We start from the raw sequence: 17500 nt of genomic DNA on the forward strand, positions 1-17500 counted from the left end.
CTTGGCATTCACAGTTTCGATCAATCTGTTAACCTTTGCTTTCAATTCGGCTGTAGTGTCCTTCGTCATCCTTTGGAATTTAGTTTGGTCAGAGAGTATGAGGTTCATTTTCGCCAGATATTCGTCTTTTTTAAGAATGACGTATATTGACGACTTGTCACCTCTCCTGACGACTATCTTCTTGTTCTCACGAAGGCTGTTAGCTGCCGCTTTGAGCTCGGGGGACAGTATGGTGCTTCTGTAGTTGCCTCGAATCTTTCCTCCTTCTGCAATAAGTTCTGCTTGTAAGGTGTCTTTGGTGGTGACCTTCTTTTGTGTCTCCATGTCGAATATGTCGTCCAACAGGATCTCCAACTTCACTTTCCCACTTCAAATACCCACTTAGGGACTGTAAGCCTCAAAGAACTCAGTATATAGGCAAGACAGCAACATCTCTTTCCAGGCGATTAACGATGCATAAGCAACAGGGCTCCATTAAGGAACATATAGTCTCTTCCCACAATCAGACCATCACCAGAGAAATCTTAACAAATAACACAGAAATCATCGATAGATACAGCGATAGCAGGCGGCTTGACATCTGCGAGGCACTACACATCAAGAAGTCAACACCAGCAATCAACAGCCAATTAATGCATAACTATATTCTACCCACTTCAAGACTCCGCACCAATATAGAAGCATTAAGAAATATGGGCCAATAGGCCCTTTGCAGTTACTTCCATTCTTCCCTTTAATTTACCCTATTTATACCCATTCTTTCGTGTTCTGTCTTGTGTTGAAAGTTTTGTTCACCTCATCCAAAACTGTTGTAACATATCACCTCACCCAAATGCGGGTATATAAGATGAAAGATGTTTAAATTATAGCATAGTAGAACTCTGTTTAGTGTTTGCAGGTTATAGTTGTGTATGTAAACTAAAGTCTTTGAAAATGTAATAAGTTATTACGAAACGCGTTCAAGTGTCGCGTCAGATTAGAAATAAAAATTAATTTTGGAGAATTGATTTTTCAATTACCATCGACAGTGAAAAGAAACATAAGAAATATTGAGAAAATTCGTGTTAGAATTATTAATCTTACTTTTTCGGTCATATTTAATAATATATGTTTACAAGAAAGACTGTTACCAAAATATACTAATATATATATATATATATATATATATATATATATATATATATATATATATATATATATATATATATATATATATATATATATATATATATATATATATATATATATATATATATATATATATATATATATATATATTTATTCTAGCCATCCTTATATCCATCTGTCTATCCATCCATCAATCTATCCATCTATCTATCCGTTTACCCACCCGGTCAACTATCTAACATCCATCTGTCTATTCATTTATCCATTTATACACCCTATTCCTCTATCTATCTAGCTTGATTTCCACTCTTTCTCTCCATGCACACACACTTATCTGTCTATCCGTCTAACTATTTTATCTATCTATCTATTCATCTTATCATCTATCTTCCTACCCATCCATTTATCCATCCACCTATCCAACTATATATCTGTCTATCCATCGATCCATCCAAATCTATCTACTGTCAATCTCTCCCAGTGTGTCTGTTTCTTTGTCTCTTTGCCTGTCTTTGTCTCGGCCTGACTGTTACTCTGTCTCTTGCTTATTGAAATATCACTGTCGAATTGTGAGTGGACGGCAGTGAGAGGAGCTCAGTGGTGTGAAATACTAAAACAAGAGTAGTTACCCCTTACTCTGGTCATGAGCCGTTACTTGACAAACCTTGAAAGCTGTAGAAGAATCTTCTGTTTTATGGGAGAACGGGCAAATTATTATCAACAAGAAAATTATGTTAATTTTTCCAGTTCGGTGAAAAATGGTGCATATTTCTATAAGTTTTGCTTTATTGTTTGTTTAAAAATAATTGTTGTGTAGCTGGCGGACAGTGCCAACCTCGTTGTGAGGGGACTGAATGTGGCATTGAGACGCTGTTCCCTTTTTTAATTTTGGTGACCCTGACAAGCCTATGTTCATCCCAAACCCCAGACCATTCCATCTGCCAATTAGGGTGAGCCTAGCCCCAATCATGTTGCCTTCAACTTTGAACAGACAGCCAATCTCTCCTAATGAATATATATATTACTTGTGAGCGGTTGCGACAAGTTGCTCGAGGGTTTCAGGTCTGGGTGGGTACTTGGGCATGGTGAGATAAGCAGTGAGGTTGCCCCTATAGACGGTGCCCACCACCAGGGTGAACACCAACCACGTGGTCAGCAGAAGCCGAGTTGAGATAGAGGTAGGCAGGTGCTTCCTGGTGCCCTGGCCGAGCAGTGATCCCACCGTTACCTCCACCACATCTCCCAGGGACATTCCTCTGCCGTCTTCTCCTCGTCGAGGACGTGTGACCTGAGAATGTGTATTTATTGAATAATCTAAAATACCACATAGAAAAACACAAACATTAACAAATTAGTTTTGTTAATAAATTACAAAAATAAACTCAATCACTGAGTAATATACGTTCACTTGCTTCCCGGGTCGTTGTTATGGCTCTAAGTTATCATGCTCCCTTCCTAAAGTTTCATGCTCCCTTCCTAAAGTTTCATGCTCCCTTCCTAAAGTTATCATGCTCCCTTCCTAAAGTTTCATGCTCCCTTCCTAAAGTTTCATGCTCCCTTCCTAAAGTTTCATGCTCCCTTCCTAAAGTTTCATGCTCCCTTCCTAAAGTTTCATGCTCCCCTCCTAAAGTTTCATGCTCCCCTCCTAAAGTTTCATGCTCCCTTCCTAAAGTTTCATGCTCCCTTCCTAAAGTTTCATGCTCCCTTCCTAAAGTTTCATGCTCCCCTCCTAAAGTTTCATGCTCCCCTCCTAAAGTTTCATGCTCCCCTCCTAAAGTTTCATGCTCCCCTCCTAAAGTTTCATGCTCCCCTCCTAAAGTTTCATGCTCCCCTCCTAAAGTTTCGTGCTCCCCTCCTAAAGTTTCGTGCTCCCTTCCTAAAGTTTCATGCTCCCCTTCTAAAGTTTCATGCTCCCTTCTTAAAGTTTCATGCTCCTCTCCTAAAGTTTCATGCTCCCCTCCTAAAGTTTCATGCTCCCCTCCTAAAGTTTCATGCTCCCTGCCTAAAGTTTCATGCTCCCTTCCTAAAGTTTCATGCTCCCTTCCTAAAGTTTCATGCTCCCTTCCTAAAGTTTCATGCTCCCTTCCTAAAGTTTCATGCTCCCTTCCTAAAGTTTCATGCAGCCCGTAGCAGCTATCTAACTCCCAGGTATCTATTTACTGCTAGGTGAACTGGTGCATCAGGGTGTAAGAAACTCTGCCCATTTGCTTTTGCCTCCACCGGGGATCGAACCCGGAACCATTGGACTACGAATCCCGAGTGCTGTTCACTCAGCTGTCAAGCCCCCCAGGCCCAGGTCATATATATAAAGCTGTGTTTGAAACCAAACATTTTTTGGTAAGCGGCGGGTCTTACTTCACCATGGATAGAGATATAAATAAATTCCTATCCTCAGACTCCAAAAACATCATCAGTTTTAACCATGCAGTAGTGACAATTGACAATACAGCAATCGGCCTGTCCTGCCTGTACAGTAGATGAGCGCATCAGCAAACAAACTGTTTCTGCACCTGTGACCTGCTCCAAACACGACGAATGACGAGGTTTATAATATAGCAATATATCAAGTTAATATAATTATGAAATGTAGTGAAGGACATGAGGTGCTGACGACAGTCAGCACTTCATGTCAGGTATGTGCCTCATGTCAGGCACCTGGACAGATATTCTTGCAGAGGGATATGACCAGGGAGGAGAGGTTGAGGGCAGCAGCAGCAAAGAAGGAGTGCAAGGAGAGAGACAGGAATCAGGGAACTACAACCCAGAACCCTACGATTCCAGAAGGGAGTGGGGAACCCTCCACAAGCAGTTCAACAACCCCAATGGGAGGAGGATCACAACTACCTCCCACACAATAGAAGCCCAACCTGCCCCAGCTCCTATGCTCCCCCACCACCCTAAGGCCCTCCTTTCTTCCCCCACCCTCCTATCCCCTCCCTTCTCCTCCACCCCCCTAATTCCTTCCTTCTCCTGCACCCCACTAAGCCCTCATTTCTCCTTCACGCCCCCACCAAGCCCTCCCTCCTCTCTTGCCCCCACAAGCCCTCCTTTCTCTCCCCCCCAAGCCCTCCCTCTTTCCATACCCCCCAAGTCCCCCTCTTTTCCCCAACACCCCAAGCCCTCCCTTCTTCCCCACCCCTCCAAGCCTACCAGACTACCAGCAAGTCTTCAACCCTACCCTCTCCAAACCAGATCCTCCCAGCCCCCCCTCACAACCCAGGTCCCTTTTACCCTCAGCCCCCCTCACAACCCAGGGCCTCCCCTTCCCCATCGCAGACCCTCCATGTTTACCTACTACATTGGAATGAACAAAAACTGAGGATGGACAGAAAGGAGACAGCTTCAAGGTGATGTACTCGAACATAGATGGGATTACAAGCAAAGCAAGTGAACTTAGGGAAAAAGCACAAGAACTAAACCCATATGTAATTGGACTCACGGAAACAAAACTCTCAGTAATCATAACGAATGCGGTGTTCCCCCAGGAGGATCACAACTGAGGGGAGGGGGAGCCGGTCAGCCGAGCGGACAGCACGCTGGACTTGTGATCCTGTGGCCCTGGGTTCGATCCCAGGCGCCGGCGAGAAACAATGGGCAGGGTTTCTTTCACCCTATGCCCCTGTTACCTAGCAGTAAAATAGGTACCTGGGTGTTAGTCAGCTGTCACGGGCTGCTTCTTGGGGGTGGAGGCCTGGTCGTGGACCGGGCCGCGGGGACACTAAAAAGCCCCGAAATCATCTCAAGATAACCTCAAGAAGGACTACACTGTAATAGGGAAAGAGAGCGAGGGTAGGGGAGGAGGCGGAGTGGCCCTACTCATGAGAAAGGAATGGAGTTTCAAGGCGATGGTTATCCCAGGCTGTGAAGGGTTTAAAGACTACATAACATGCATCATTACTATGGGAGTACCAAGAGTAGTAGTAGCAGTGATATATAACCCTCCAACAAACGACAGATGACCCAGGCAAGAGTATCATAGAAACAACATGGCACTTAACAATATAATTGAGAGGGCAGCCTCTGCTGCCTGTAGAATTCGATCCCCATCTGCTCATTATGGGGGACTTCAATCATGGAAGGACAGACTGAGAGAACAAGGAACCGCATGGAGGAGAGAAAACATGGAGAGCTAAGCTACAGGAGGTGGCAACAAAAAACTTTTTAAGCCAGCATGTCAGGGAACCCACGAGAATGAGGGGAAATGATGAACCAGCGAAACTCGACTTCACTCTGAACGACTCTGACATAAGGGAAATTGACTTCGAGGTCCCAGTAGGAATGAGCAATCACAGTGTACTGACATTTCAGTATCTGGTCGAAGAAGGGTTAAAATACTCGAGAAAGGGAACTGAAAGCAAAAGGCTAGCATTGCGCAAGGGAAACTATTAGGAAATTAGAAAATTCCTAACAGATATATCATGGGAAACAGAGGTAAGGGGAAAGACGATCCATGACATGATGAAATACGTTACGCAGATGCGCAAGGAAGCAGCAGAAAACTTTATCCCGGCCCAAAAGGAGAAAATGAAATGTAGATGAGAAACCCATGGTTTATTCAGAGATGTAAGCTAGCTAAGCAACTAAGTAAAAGAGCGTGGAGACACTTTAGAAATAACAGGACCCTTGAGAGCAGAGAAGGATACCAGAGAGCCAGGAATGAATACGTCAGAGTGAGAAGAGAGGCAGAAGAACAATATGAAAACGACATAGCAAGTAAGGCTAAGAGTCAACCTAAATTGCTGCACAGTCACATCAGGAGAAAGACAACAGTGAAGGAACCGGCAATGAAACTGAGGATAGGGGCAGACAGATTTACTACAAACGACAAGGAAGTGTGCAGAAGTTCCAGGGATAAGAGAAGGAATAGTAAACCAGGCACCACTAGAGAAATTTGAGATTACCAGTGGGGATGTAACGAAACTTTTGCTAAAGTTGGATGTACAAAAGCTATAGGCCCGGATGGAATATCACCATGGATACTAAAGGACGGAGCAGAAGCACTGAGCCTTCCACTCTCCATAGTGTACAACAAATCACTGGTAACAGGTGAACTGCCAAAAATTTGGAAGACGGCAAACGTAGTCCTGATATACAAGAAGGGGGATAGACAGGAAGCGCTGAACTACAGGCCAGTGTCTCTAACTTGCATACCATGCAAGTTATTGGAGAAAATTGTGCGAAAAAAGCTAGTGGAACACCTGGAGCGAAGGCATTTTGTGACAACACCAACATGGTTTCAAGGATGGCAAGTCATGCCTCACAGGATTAATTGAATTCTACGATCAGGCAACAAGAATCAGACAAGAAAGAGAGGGGTGGAGACACCAGAGACTATTATGAAAGCTGGAGATGCAGGCAGGAGTGAAAGGGAAGGTACTCAATTGGATAAGGGAGTACCTAAGTAATAGAAGACAGCGAGTCACTGAGAGGAGTGAAGTCTCAGAATGGGGGGACGTCACCAGTGGAGTCCCACAAGGTTCAGTCCTTGGACCCATACTGTTTCTAATATATGTAAATGATCTTCCGTATAATAGAATCATTTCTCTCATTGTTTGCTGATGATGCAAAAATTATGAGGAGGAGTAACACGGAGGAAGATAGTATGAGGCTACAAGATGACCTAGACAGACTAAATGAATAGTCCAACAAATGGCTACTAAAGTTTAACCCAAGTAAATGTAAGGTAATGAAACTAGGCTTTGGAAACAGGAGGCCAGACACAGGATACCGAATGGGAGATGAAGTCCTTCATGAAACGGACAGAGAGAGAGAGAAAGATCTAGGAGTTGATATCACACCAAACCTGTCTCCGGAAGCCCACATCAAAAGAATAAAATCTGCGTATCGGCGTATGCGAGGCTGGATAACATCAGAACTGCCTTCAGGAACCTGTGTAAGGAATCATTCAGAACCTTGTACACCACATATGTAAGACCAATCCTGGAGTATGCAGTCCCAGCATGGAGCCCGTACGTTGTCAAGCACAAGACGAAGCTTGAAAAAATTCAGAAGTATGCCACTAGGCTTGTCCCAGAACTAAGAGTCATGAGTTACGAGGAAAGGCTACGGGAAATGCACTTCACGACACTGGAAGACAGAAAAGAGAGAAGAGACATGATCACTACCTACAAAATTCTCAGGGGGAATTGACAGGGTAGATAAAGATAAACTATTTAACACGGGTGGTACGCGAACAAGGGAACACAGGTGGAAACTGAGAACCCAATTGTGCCACAAGGACGTTAGAAACTTTTTCAGTGTCAGAGTAGTTAACAGGTGGAAGGCATTAGACATTGATCTGGTGGAGGCTGACTCCATACACTGTTTTAAATGTAGATATGATAGAGCCCAGTAGGCTCAGGAATCTGTACACCAGTTGATTAACAGTTGAGAGGCAGGACCAAAGAGCCAGAGCTCAACCCCCGCAAGCACAATTAGGTGAGTACAATTAGGTGAGTACCGTAGTGAGAAGCGCAATATGACAGCAAACTTTTGCTGCAAATACCATTTCCCTTGTGAGTACTTGATTTATTGATTGATAAAGAATGTCACCTTAGAGGTGGCACGGGCATGAATAGCCCATAAATGGAGGATGTTTGAAGCCATTACTAATACCAGTAGCTGATACTGTAGATCTGTGGATGAATGTGGTCTGGAAAGTAGGACATTTGGAAGTATAGACTGGAGAGGAAGCTTCGGCGTCTCAGAGTACAGCCAGAGTAGAGCTCAACCCAGCAACCGGGTGAGGATTTTTGAATATATTAGCCGAATCAATCACTCTGCACAAAGCTCCAGGGTGATGCCAAGAGGGCCAAGCTGCAGCCAGAAGTCCTTGTGTGATATTCCACTACAGCATCACTATCTCAGGAGGCCCTCAGAGCTCTTATATTTTCCTGTTCTTCGGGTTCTTGTTTTGTCTTCGTGACTGAAGACATAAATGACATAAAATTCGTGACATAAATTCCCTGCATAGAAGTGGAACAGCCCCTTCCTCTCACCTTCTATGTCATCACACTGGACGTCCACCTCTATGACAGCCAAGATGAGTCATTTGACCTGACACATGCTCTACCACCTGTACCACCCAGTGCCGGGTACGGCTCGCCAGCAAGCAGAGTGCCTCTGTAAACAAGCAATTAGTCTTCTCTACCAAGCAGTTTGCCATCTCTAACTAGCAGTTATACAGCCTCTACCCAGCTGTGGTGCAGCTGCTAACTAGCAGTTACCGCCAGTCACTTGTTACTGCTCAAGTTGACACAAGACGTGACGTCATCACCAGCAGGGGTATTAATAGAGCCCTGCGACCCATGGAAGCCAGCCACTCTATCTCTGGTGCTGTTGGAGATCATCACTGCTTCTTCACTCACCGTCTGCTACCAGCCTACGTCGTGTGTTGGATGCTGTGGTAGTCTGGTGAATGTCTTTAGCTCACCAGTATAATATTGTATTGTATTCATATTAAGGATTTCATTTGCTTGATTTAATTGTTCTGTTATAATATCCAAGTGTTTGCACGAACTCATTTCTGTTATGTTAATTAATATTATAGTAAAGTTTATTATTTATTCATCTGGTTCTTGTTTCATCCTGCCACTTACACACTGCAAGAGCCAAAACAGCATTTTGTCTATTTTATGTGTGTGAGAGCCACATTAAACCTGGCCCAGTAATGCTGCACTACTGCATCACGTCACAGTGGCTACAGGCGACAGTGTAGGCAATTGTAGGAGATCCTTGATCATATTCTGCAATAAGTCGATGGCATTTCTGAAAGCGATGTATCCATTTTGGGTCCAAAATGCCAGGTGCATCACGAACCTCAAACATGGGCATTCGTACCTGGTAAGATGTCGAGGCATCATCTTCGGAGCCCAACTCATCTACATCGGTGAGATCTTCAAAGTTCACATGCTTGTCTGAAGATGTGTAGTACTCTTCGTCCTGATGGCAGTATTCCTACTTTCTTTGTGTTGTGTACTGCTGTCAGTGTCCGTCTGCGTGTCCGCAGTTGTCGTCGTCCGTGGAGTGTCCGTCTGGGAGTCCGCAGTTGTCGTCGTCCATGGAGTGTCCGTCTGGGTGTCCGCAGTTGTCGTCGTCCATGGAGTGTCCGTCTGGGAGTCCGCAGTTGTCGTCGTCCATGGAGTGTCCGTCTGGGTGTCCGCAGTTGTCGTCGTCCATGGAGTGTCCGTCTGGGTGTCCGCAGTTGTCGTCGTCCATGGAGTGTCCGTCTGGGAGTCCGCAGTTGTCGTCGTCCATGGAGTGTCCGTCTGGGTGTCCGCAGTTGTCGTCGTCCATGGAGTGCCCGTCTGGGGGGTCTGCAGTTGTTGTCGTCCTTGGAGTGTCCGTCTTGGGGAGAGGGGTACATTTGACCATAGCGGCTGCTCGCAACCAACTGAGGGTTAGATGTGAATTTGTTGCCACCCAAGAGGTGGCAGGGGCATAAGTAGCCCGTAAGTGGTAGATTTTTTGGAGTAAATGGGATCTTTGATCGTGAAAGGATACTGTGTGATGAGCTCGCATTTAAATCGTCAGTCCTTACGATGTGGCTGCTTTCGCAAGGTAGGATACTGCTTGACAGTATTTATGAGGGTGTCCAGCTGCTGGACGCCTTTTTTGACCAGAAGAGTAGCAGTGCTGATGTCTTCAGGGTGGTTACTACATGATTCAGAAACTCTTAAAGCTCTTGTAATGTCCTTGGTTGCTTCACATTCCAGAAGTGAAGCAGTGGCTTTTATGTGATTGTTTAGCAGAAGATTTATTTACAATCTCTGGGTTCACCAATCTCTAGTTACATCGTAACTAAGTTGTAGTCTATATGCGAGTGCTTCGTCATACCCTACAGATGTACTCTGCGTTAGGAACATATTAACTGATTTTTTGGGAAAGAGGAGAGGTCAGTGAGGTGGACAGACATGTGGGGGTTATGCACTGAAGATTATATTTACGCAGGTGAACATTGCATACAACACCTTGAGAAAGGATGTAGATTACATCCAAATATTAGTTTTTTAATACACTTTACCTGGTTGATACCTGGTTGATGGGGTTCTGGGAGTTCTTCTACTCCCCAAGCCCAGCCCGAGACCAGGCTTGATTTGTGAGAGTTTGGTCCACCAGGCTGTTGCTTGGAGCAGCCCACAGGCCCACATACCCACCACAGCCCAGTTGGTCCGGAACGTATTTTAAAAAACAGACTAGTTTTCTCTTGAAGATGTCACCGGTTGTTCCGGCAATATTTCTTATAGTTGCTGGGAGGACGTTGAACAGCCATGGACCTCTGATGTTAATACAGTGTTCTCTGATTGTGCCTATGGCACCTCTGCTCTTCACTGGTTTTATTCTGCATTTTCTTCTATATCGTTCACTCCAGTACGTTGTTATTCTACTGTGTAGAATAATTAAAACATAGTTAGATAAAGCATAAAGCATGTAGAATAATTAAAGCATAACCAAGCAAATATTGCTGACGCAATATTTGCTTGGTTATGCTCCTTAAACGTTAGATCGTCGGACATCATTATTCCTAAATCCTTGGCATGCTGTTTACCTATTATGGGCAGATTCGATTGTGTTTTGTACCCTGCACTATGTTTCAAGTCCTCATTTATGCCGTACCTGAGTATCTGGAATTTATCGCTGTTAAACATCATGTTATTTTCTGCTGCTCAATCGAAAACTTTGTTGACATCTGCTTGTAATTTTTCCATGTCTTTAATACACTTTGACATATAAATGTCAAGTTTTTCTGCATTCCTTTCGATGGTTATATACATCTTGGTAATTTTACATGAATCCCTGAAAGCAACAGCCTTATATCACATTGTCCTTGTACTGTAAATTATATTAATTCTATACATGATTATCGTATCATGCCGTATCCACGTAGTTTCATAAAAAGACTGAACTTGAAATTTCAGTGCAGTTTTTTTTAAAAAGATGACTCCTTTCCTTCTATAAGTACACACATATGCACTTAAGATCAAGGTATGAAAAAACAGAAAAAAGAAATGGCCTCATTTGTGCTCTCCTCTTGATAATAGGACGAAACGAGGAATAGTTATTGAGTAATTTGGCTGAGCATTATACGGAATGAAGTCGCAATTCCTTGAAGACAAGTGTCAATATGTCAGTTTATCCTAAATATAAAGCATTGTGCATTGACAACTGCAGAAATTTAGTAAATAAGAACATCAAAAATAATATTAAACCATTAAAGAACCAGAGAGCTGCTAATTCTCCCGACAAGCCATACATCAACAAACATAACCAATACTTGCAATAATGACATTGTTCTTCCAGTTTACTGAGTGGAACTCTTGCATAATAACAATACTTCTCCTCTGCATAAAGTTGGGAAGTAATAATAATGAGGACTATTAGTAATGGAAATAAACAAAACATATAAACGTTTTCCTTTATTAACACCAAGCGATCCATCCTGACATGACAGACCAAACCCACTTCGGCTGGCGCCCAGCGATCAACTCAGAACTGGCACGGACCAGGGGAATCCGACTGTCTAATTAAAAAAAGCATTGCGATGGTCAGAGATAGATGTTGACTACATGTAATTGTGTAAACCAAAACATAGGACATTAGGAGGAATTAACAGAGTACCAACATGCTGGCCACGTACCAGGAAGAGCAGGAGCGACACCAGCAGCACGGAGGCCAGCACTGACGCCCACACTTCGTCAGTCAAGGGCGCGTACAGGCTCTCCCAGTTTGATCTTAGGGACGGCTTGGCCATTACAAAGCCAGTCGGATCATGATCGTAGATATATGTAAAGTCATAAAAGAGCCGGCGCTGTGGCAGTACCATGTGCAGGACTGTAGCCATAAAGGAGATCCTGTCCACTACCAAGCTCGTCACCTGGGAATATCATATACGCATTTTTTATAAAGACAGAAAAATAATGTGGCAAGTAATAAAAGGAACAAATAAGTTTGACAGTACATTTAATAAAAATTTTTTTAGATATTGTTCGGGTAAACACCAGTACGATTCATAGAACACACATGGTCTGAATCGTCCGGAATTGTTTGATGTAGATAAACTTTGGGTTAGAATACATGCATTATGAATGCAGAATACCACAGTTTCTATTTTGTAACACAGGGGCCACATCGAAGCTTAAACTGGGACGTCAACATACCTGGTCCCAGGAGGTTACTGGAAGGACATTAAAAGTGAAGTTGAGGGCTTCAGCTATGGTCATGAGGAGCTTGGCGTCGCTGCCAGAGTACCTGGTCAAACTGGAGCCATCATGTTCCTCCTCCTCCGCTACCCAGTACGGTCGGTATGGCAGAGCGGTCACGTTTACCGAGGCTCCGTAAAAGCTGAATGGATATATATATTTTTTGTATAAATGTCACATAGTATTATGAATATATTTGATTAAAAATATACACTTAAAAAATTTCGTAATTTCTCATTACTGTGAATATCGACGAGGATAGATTCAGATGTTTAATGGTCGTGAGATTCCCTCTGACTCCCCTCGCCTGTAGAGAGTGCCCATACGCATTCATGCGATAAGATACGAAGATACAGGACAAGATACCCATTGGGCGAGCATTAAAGTGGGGACATCTGAAGAGAAGTCGGTGAGAGGAAGCGCTGAAGTTGTAGATAAAGAGCCAGGGCTTGACCCAACTGCGTGTAGAGAATTGATGCTGGAACAACCCCACAACTGGCTAGGCTTTGGGTCGGGTCAGGAAAGGGCAACAGTGGCAGTGGATTCTTTATTCTAGGTGTTGACAATTCGTCTTCTGGTGGTGTCTTGAGTCTTCTTTCTTTTTCTTCTTTTTACATCTGAATCTTCTTTCTTCTTCTTCTTTTTACATCTAAGTCTTCTTTCTTCTGCTTATTCTTTCTTCTTGCTTCGTGTGATCATCAGATGGTCTTTCTTCTGCGCCGTGAAGTCCTTGTGGAATAGTCCGGGTAGAAGTGTAGATTCGTCACATTCTGTGAGAATGGTATGGAAGGAACACAGATCTCCTTGGCTGAATCTGGATCATTCTGCATTTGTTCTTCATAGTTCGTGTTAAATATACGGCTGGTAAGCCGTCTGTAATCAGGAGATCAAATTGATGTATCTGCACGTAGTCGATATAGGTCATTTACCACATCAGAGTTGGGTGAATACACCAATTCTTGGAGAGGTGAGTGTGCTTCAATGTCAACCGGGGCAGTAGAGTCATCAGAAGAAGACAGGTAGAGGTCTGCAGAAGCATCTGGTGTAGGTGTCGGTGAAGATGGTGTAGTCACAGGTACGACTGGAGTAGTTGGTGGTTGACTTGAGTCGGAGCCGGTGATGCTATTGTAGTTTCTGGTACCGAAGGGTTGGCTGGCGCTGTAGTAGGTTGCAGAGGATAGGGGCCAGTAGACAGAAGATCTGCGAGTGCAGCTGGAGAGATGGTGATGTCAGAAGCTGAATTCGTGCTGGTGGCTATATCTGGAGTAGCGAGGAGTTCCTCTGGAACAGTAAATGTTGAGAGGTCATTTGCAGCGTAGAATATATTGAGGATTCGGACGAATTCCTTGTAGTTCATACCTGCCATTATTTCTGCCGTGCATGTAAGTGTACTATGAACGGTGTTGGGGGTCAGCAACTGATATGGTGAAGGCGGGCTTGATGATTGGCCAAAGAGGGTTGTGGCTGTTGCGGTTGCAGTCGATGAATTGTTGGAGAACTAGGAACTAGGCCCCCATTGGCTTGCAGGCTGTGAAGAAGCTCCGCCTCCACTCGGAAGCTCCAGGAAGTTGGCGGCTTGCACGTTGAAAGTTGATGGTGCACGGCGAGTGGTGTTGATCTGCCTGACGTCGGACATCTTCTTGATTTCTACAAGTATTCGGGGGCATACAACGGAGAGGGCAGTATGGTCACCCTGACAGAGAAACCAGTGAAGACAGTCGTTGATGCTGTCCATAAAGTGGTGGTTCCCGGCGCACTTGTTGCACCGTTGGTCCTGGAAGTGCACTTCTTCGTGAAGTGATCGTAGCAGTAGCACTTGTAGCATTGAAGAAGTTGGTAGTAGTGTTCCTTAGTAATCTGGTGAGGTGTACGAGCGATACCAAAGCATCGGAAGCCGTTGTTAGCAGCTAAGGTAGCTTCCTCAGGCGATGTAAAGGTGACCTTCATGGTGGAGAGGTGGCCGTCATTTACAAGAATGAACTTAACCATGACAGCGGTCAAGGAAGGTTTCTGCTCGGTAATGCTGGTGATGACGTTGGTGGCAGCTTTATCAGAGAGTAGGGAACTCACTCTCCGAACAAACACCGTCCTGGCTGCGAGGTAGTGATGTGGTGGGGTGAGGATCAGGTGCACCTCCTCAAGAGCAGAGACGGTGGTGGGGTCGAACAGACCCTGTATGGCTGCGGCACTGCTGTACAACAGTTGGGGGTCCTCCATCGTCGGCGACGTCCAGTGGTGCAACAGGGGTTTTTGTAGTGATCAATTCCAGGATCTCTGACCGGGTAAGGGTCCGAATCCCCTCTGAATCGCACCTTGATCCGATATTTCATGATACACAGGCTTAGTACCAGAGGGTTGCACTTTGCTTCAGAGACCTCCCGTCTCTTCCCACTATAATGCGCCAGGCTGGGAGTGGGGTCTGACCTCCCTGAGTAAAGTGCTACACATTCAACCTTATCTAAAACATATATTTCGTCTATTTGTGTTACATATAATTGTTACCTAGAAATGTATCAAATATTATTTTACACTGGACATATTAAATCAAACCGTGCAAAATGTATTTTCGCTAATATAATTATATTTTTAGTAAAATGCATACTTATTAAACTTGTCAGGAAATAGATGATAGGTTAGTGAGCTGGAGGCCACGAACTGTTGTCCAGGACGCCGTCTGCACTATCCTGGTCTCTGAGGCGCTGTACGGCAGGCTCACATACCCGCTGAAACTATCACCATACTCTATTATACGAGAAAACGTCATTCGTATCTAAAAATATATATATCATTGATAGATAGAATTATCATTCTATCATTATTTCCTAAATATTTAAGAAGTGAGAACTGAATAGGATTGTGACATTCCGTAACTTTGTATTATCAGAGCCTTTGATGCAGTACTTCATGAGACTATAATGTTAGAGACCCATATTACCGGTTGGTAGGAGCGGGGGTTGTGCTAATGGTAATTCGGGTCTGGTTATTAAAAAAAAACGATGAGTTAGCATAATTTGAAAAAAGTCCGATGGGACTGACAAACTGCTGTAAGTGGAGTACTCCAGGGATGTGTCCGGGGATGTGTGCGGGGACCGCTGGTGTTCACCACATATATAAACAACGTTGACACGGGAATCGACAGCAACATTTGCACAATTTGTAAACGGTTAAAAAATAGACCGAAAATAAATTCAGATGAGTATACAAAATCATTAGGAGACAATCAAGATACAATGGAGGGCGTGGGTTCGTACCGACGTACTCACCTATTTGTGCTTGCGGGGGTTGAGCTTTGGCTCTTTGGTCCCGCCTCTCAACTGTCAATCAACTGGTGTACAGATTCCTGAGCCTACTGGACTCTATCATATCTACACTTGAAACTGTATATGGAGTCAGCCTCCACCACATCACTGCCTAATGCATTCCACCTGTTAACTACTCTGACACTGAAAAAGTTACTTCTAACGTCTCTGTGGCTCATGTGGGTAATCAGTTTCCACCTGTGTCCCCTTGTTCGCGTCCCGCCAGTGTTGAATAGTTTATCCTTGTTTACCCGGTCGATTCCTCTGAGGATTTTTTAGGTTGTGATCATGTCTCCCCTTACTCTTCTGTCTTCCTCTTCACGTGAGGGTGTGGATTCGTACCCACGTGAGGGTGTGGGTTCGTACCCACGTGAGGGTGTGGATTTGTACCCACGTGAGGGTGTGGGTTCGTACCCACGTGAGAGTGTGGGTTCGTACCCACGTGAGGGTGTGGATTTGTACTCTCGTGAGGGTGTGGGTTCGTACCCACGTGAGAGTGTGGGTTCGTACCCACGTGAGGGTGTGGGTTTGTACCCACGTGAAGGTGTGGGTTCGTACCCACGTGAGAGTGTGGGTTCGTACCCACGTGAAGGTGTGGGTTCGTACCCACGTGAGTGTGGGTTCGTACCCACGTGAGGGTGTGGGTTTGTACCCACGTGAGAGTGTGGGTTTGTACCCACGTGAGGGTGTGGGTTCGTACCCACGTGAGGGTGTGGGTTCGTACCACGTGAGAACGTGGGTTCGCATCCCACTTTTGACATTGATTTGTACCTGAAACGCTATGTGTATTAGTGGTTTTAGGCATGGTATGTACGAGCTCTATCTATAAATCTAATATTATGTTTGTAACTCATCTTCTATGTATGTACTATTACCTTAATAAACATTTGAATTTGGATGAAAGATTGGTGGTTGCAGTTTATTGCTTTAAATAATAGAGTTGTGTGATTAGGTAACTATTGTTGAGTTACCAAATATCAGCTTGACAGCTGAAATTGCGAAATCTGAAAAGCAAACTTTATAGGGAGACTAAATTAGAAGTGACTTATCCAGAAAGTCACTTCTGGATAGTTACATGTATAAATGTATGAAATAAAGGAAATAGGATACTGGGGTTTATTTCAAGAAGCATTACTTTATAAATCTAATAATATTCCTTTGCTTTTTCTTGTATTTATTAGGTCATACTTAGTTTAATGCACTTCGGTTTGTTCTCTGCTCTATAGAATTGCCATAAATGTATGTGTAGGCGTAATTAAAATGTAAATAAAAAATGCAAAGTTAATCCCAAGAAAGATTAGTTTTCACTTACAAGAAAGACGAAGAGTAAGAGGAGACATGTCTGAAGAATACAATGGATGTGTGTGTATATGAAGTTCCTCTTCTGTTACTATCTTAATCCCTCCCGCTTCCAAAACCAGCAGAACGCTTGTCAACCTTCACACACACGTTCCTTACACACCTACATCATCATACATTCGTTTGCATTATTTTAAAGTATTGTTTGTTGCAATCATATACCTGATCATATATTGATCAGGGATTCCTGATCAACCAGGCTGTGACTCATACGTCAGGCTGCAAGCAGCCGCGTCTAACAGCCTGGTTGATCAGTCCAGCACAACTTGCACAGACCACATGACTGGTGGCTGGACTTGCACAGACCACATGACTGGTGGCTGGACTTGCACAGACCACATGACTGGTGGCTGGACTTGCACAGACCACATGACTGGTGGCTGGACTTGCACAGACCACATGACTGGTGGCTGGACTTGCACAGACCACATGACTGGTGGCTGGACTTGCACAGACCACATGACTGGTGGCTGGACTTGCACAGACCACATGACTGGTGGCTGGACTTGCACAGAC

General features: G+C 44.2%; 1 pseudogene; it reads right to left on the minus strand.

Annotated features, from left to right (window-relative positions):
- LOC138369463 (ionotropic receptor 93a-like) overlaps positions 1-17500 on the minus strand; it is an 83591-nt pseudogene that overhangs the window by 49095 nt on the left and 16996 nt on the right.

The sequence above is a fragment of the Procambarus clarkii genome, chromosome 28, assembly GCF_040958095.1.
Source record: "Procambarus clarkii isolate CNS0578487 chromosome 28, FALCON_Pclarkii_2.0, whole genome shotgun sequence".
Classification (NCBI taxonomy): Eukaryota; Metazoa; Arthropoda; class Malacostraca; order Decapoda; family Cambaridae; genus Procambarus; species Procambarus clarkii.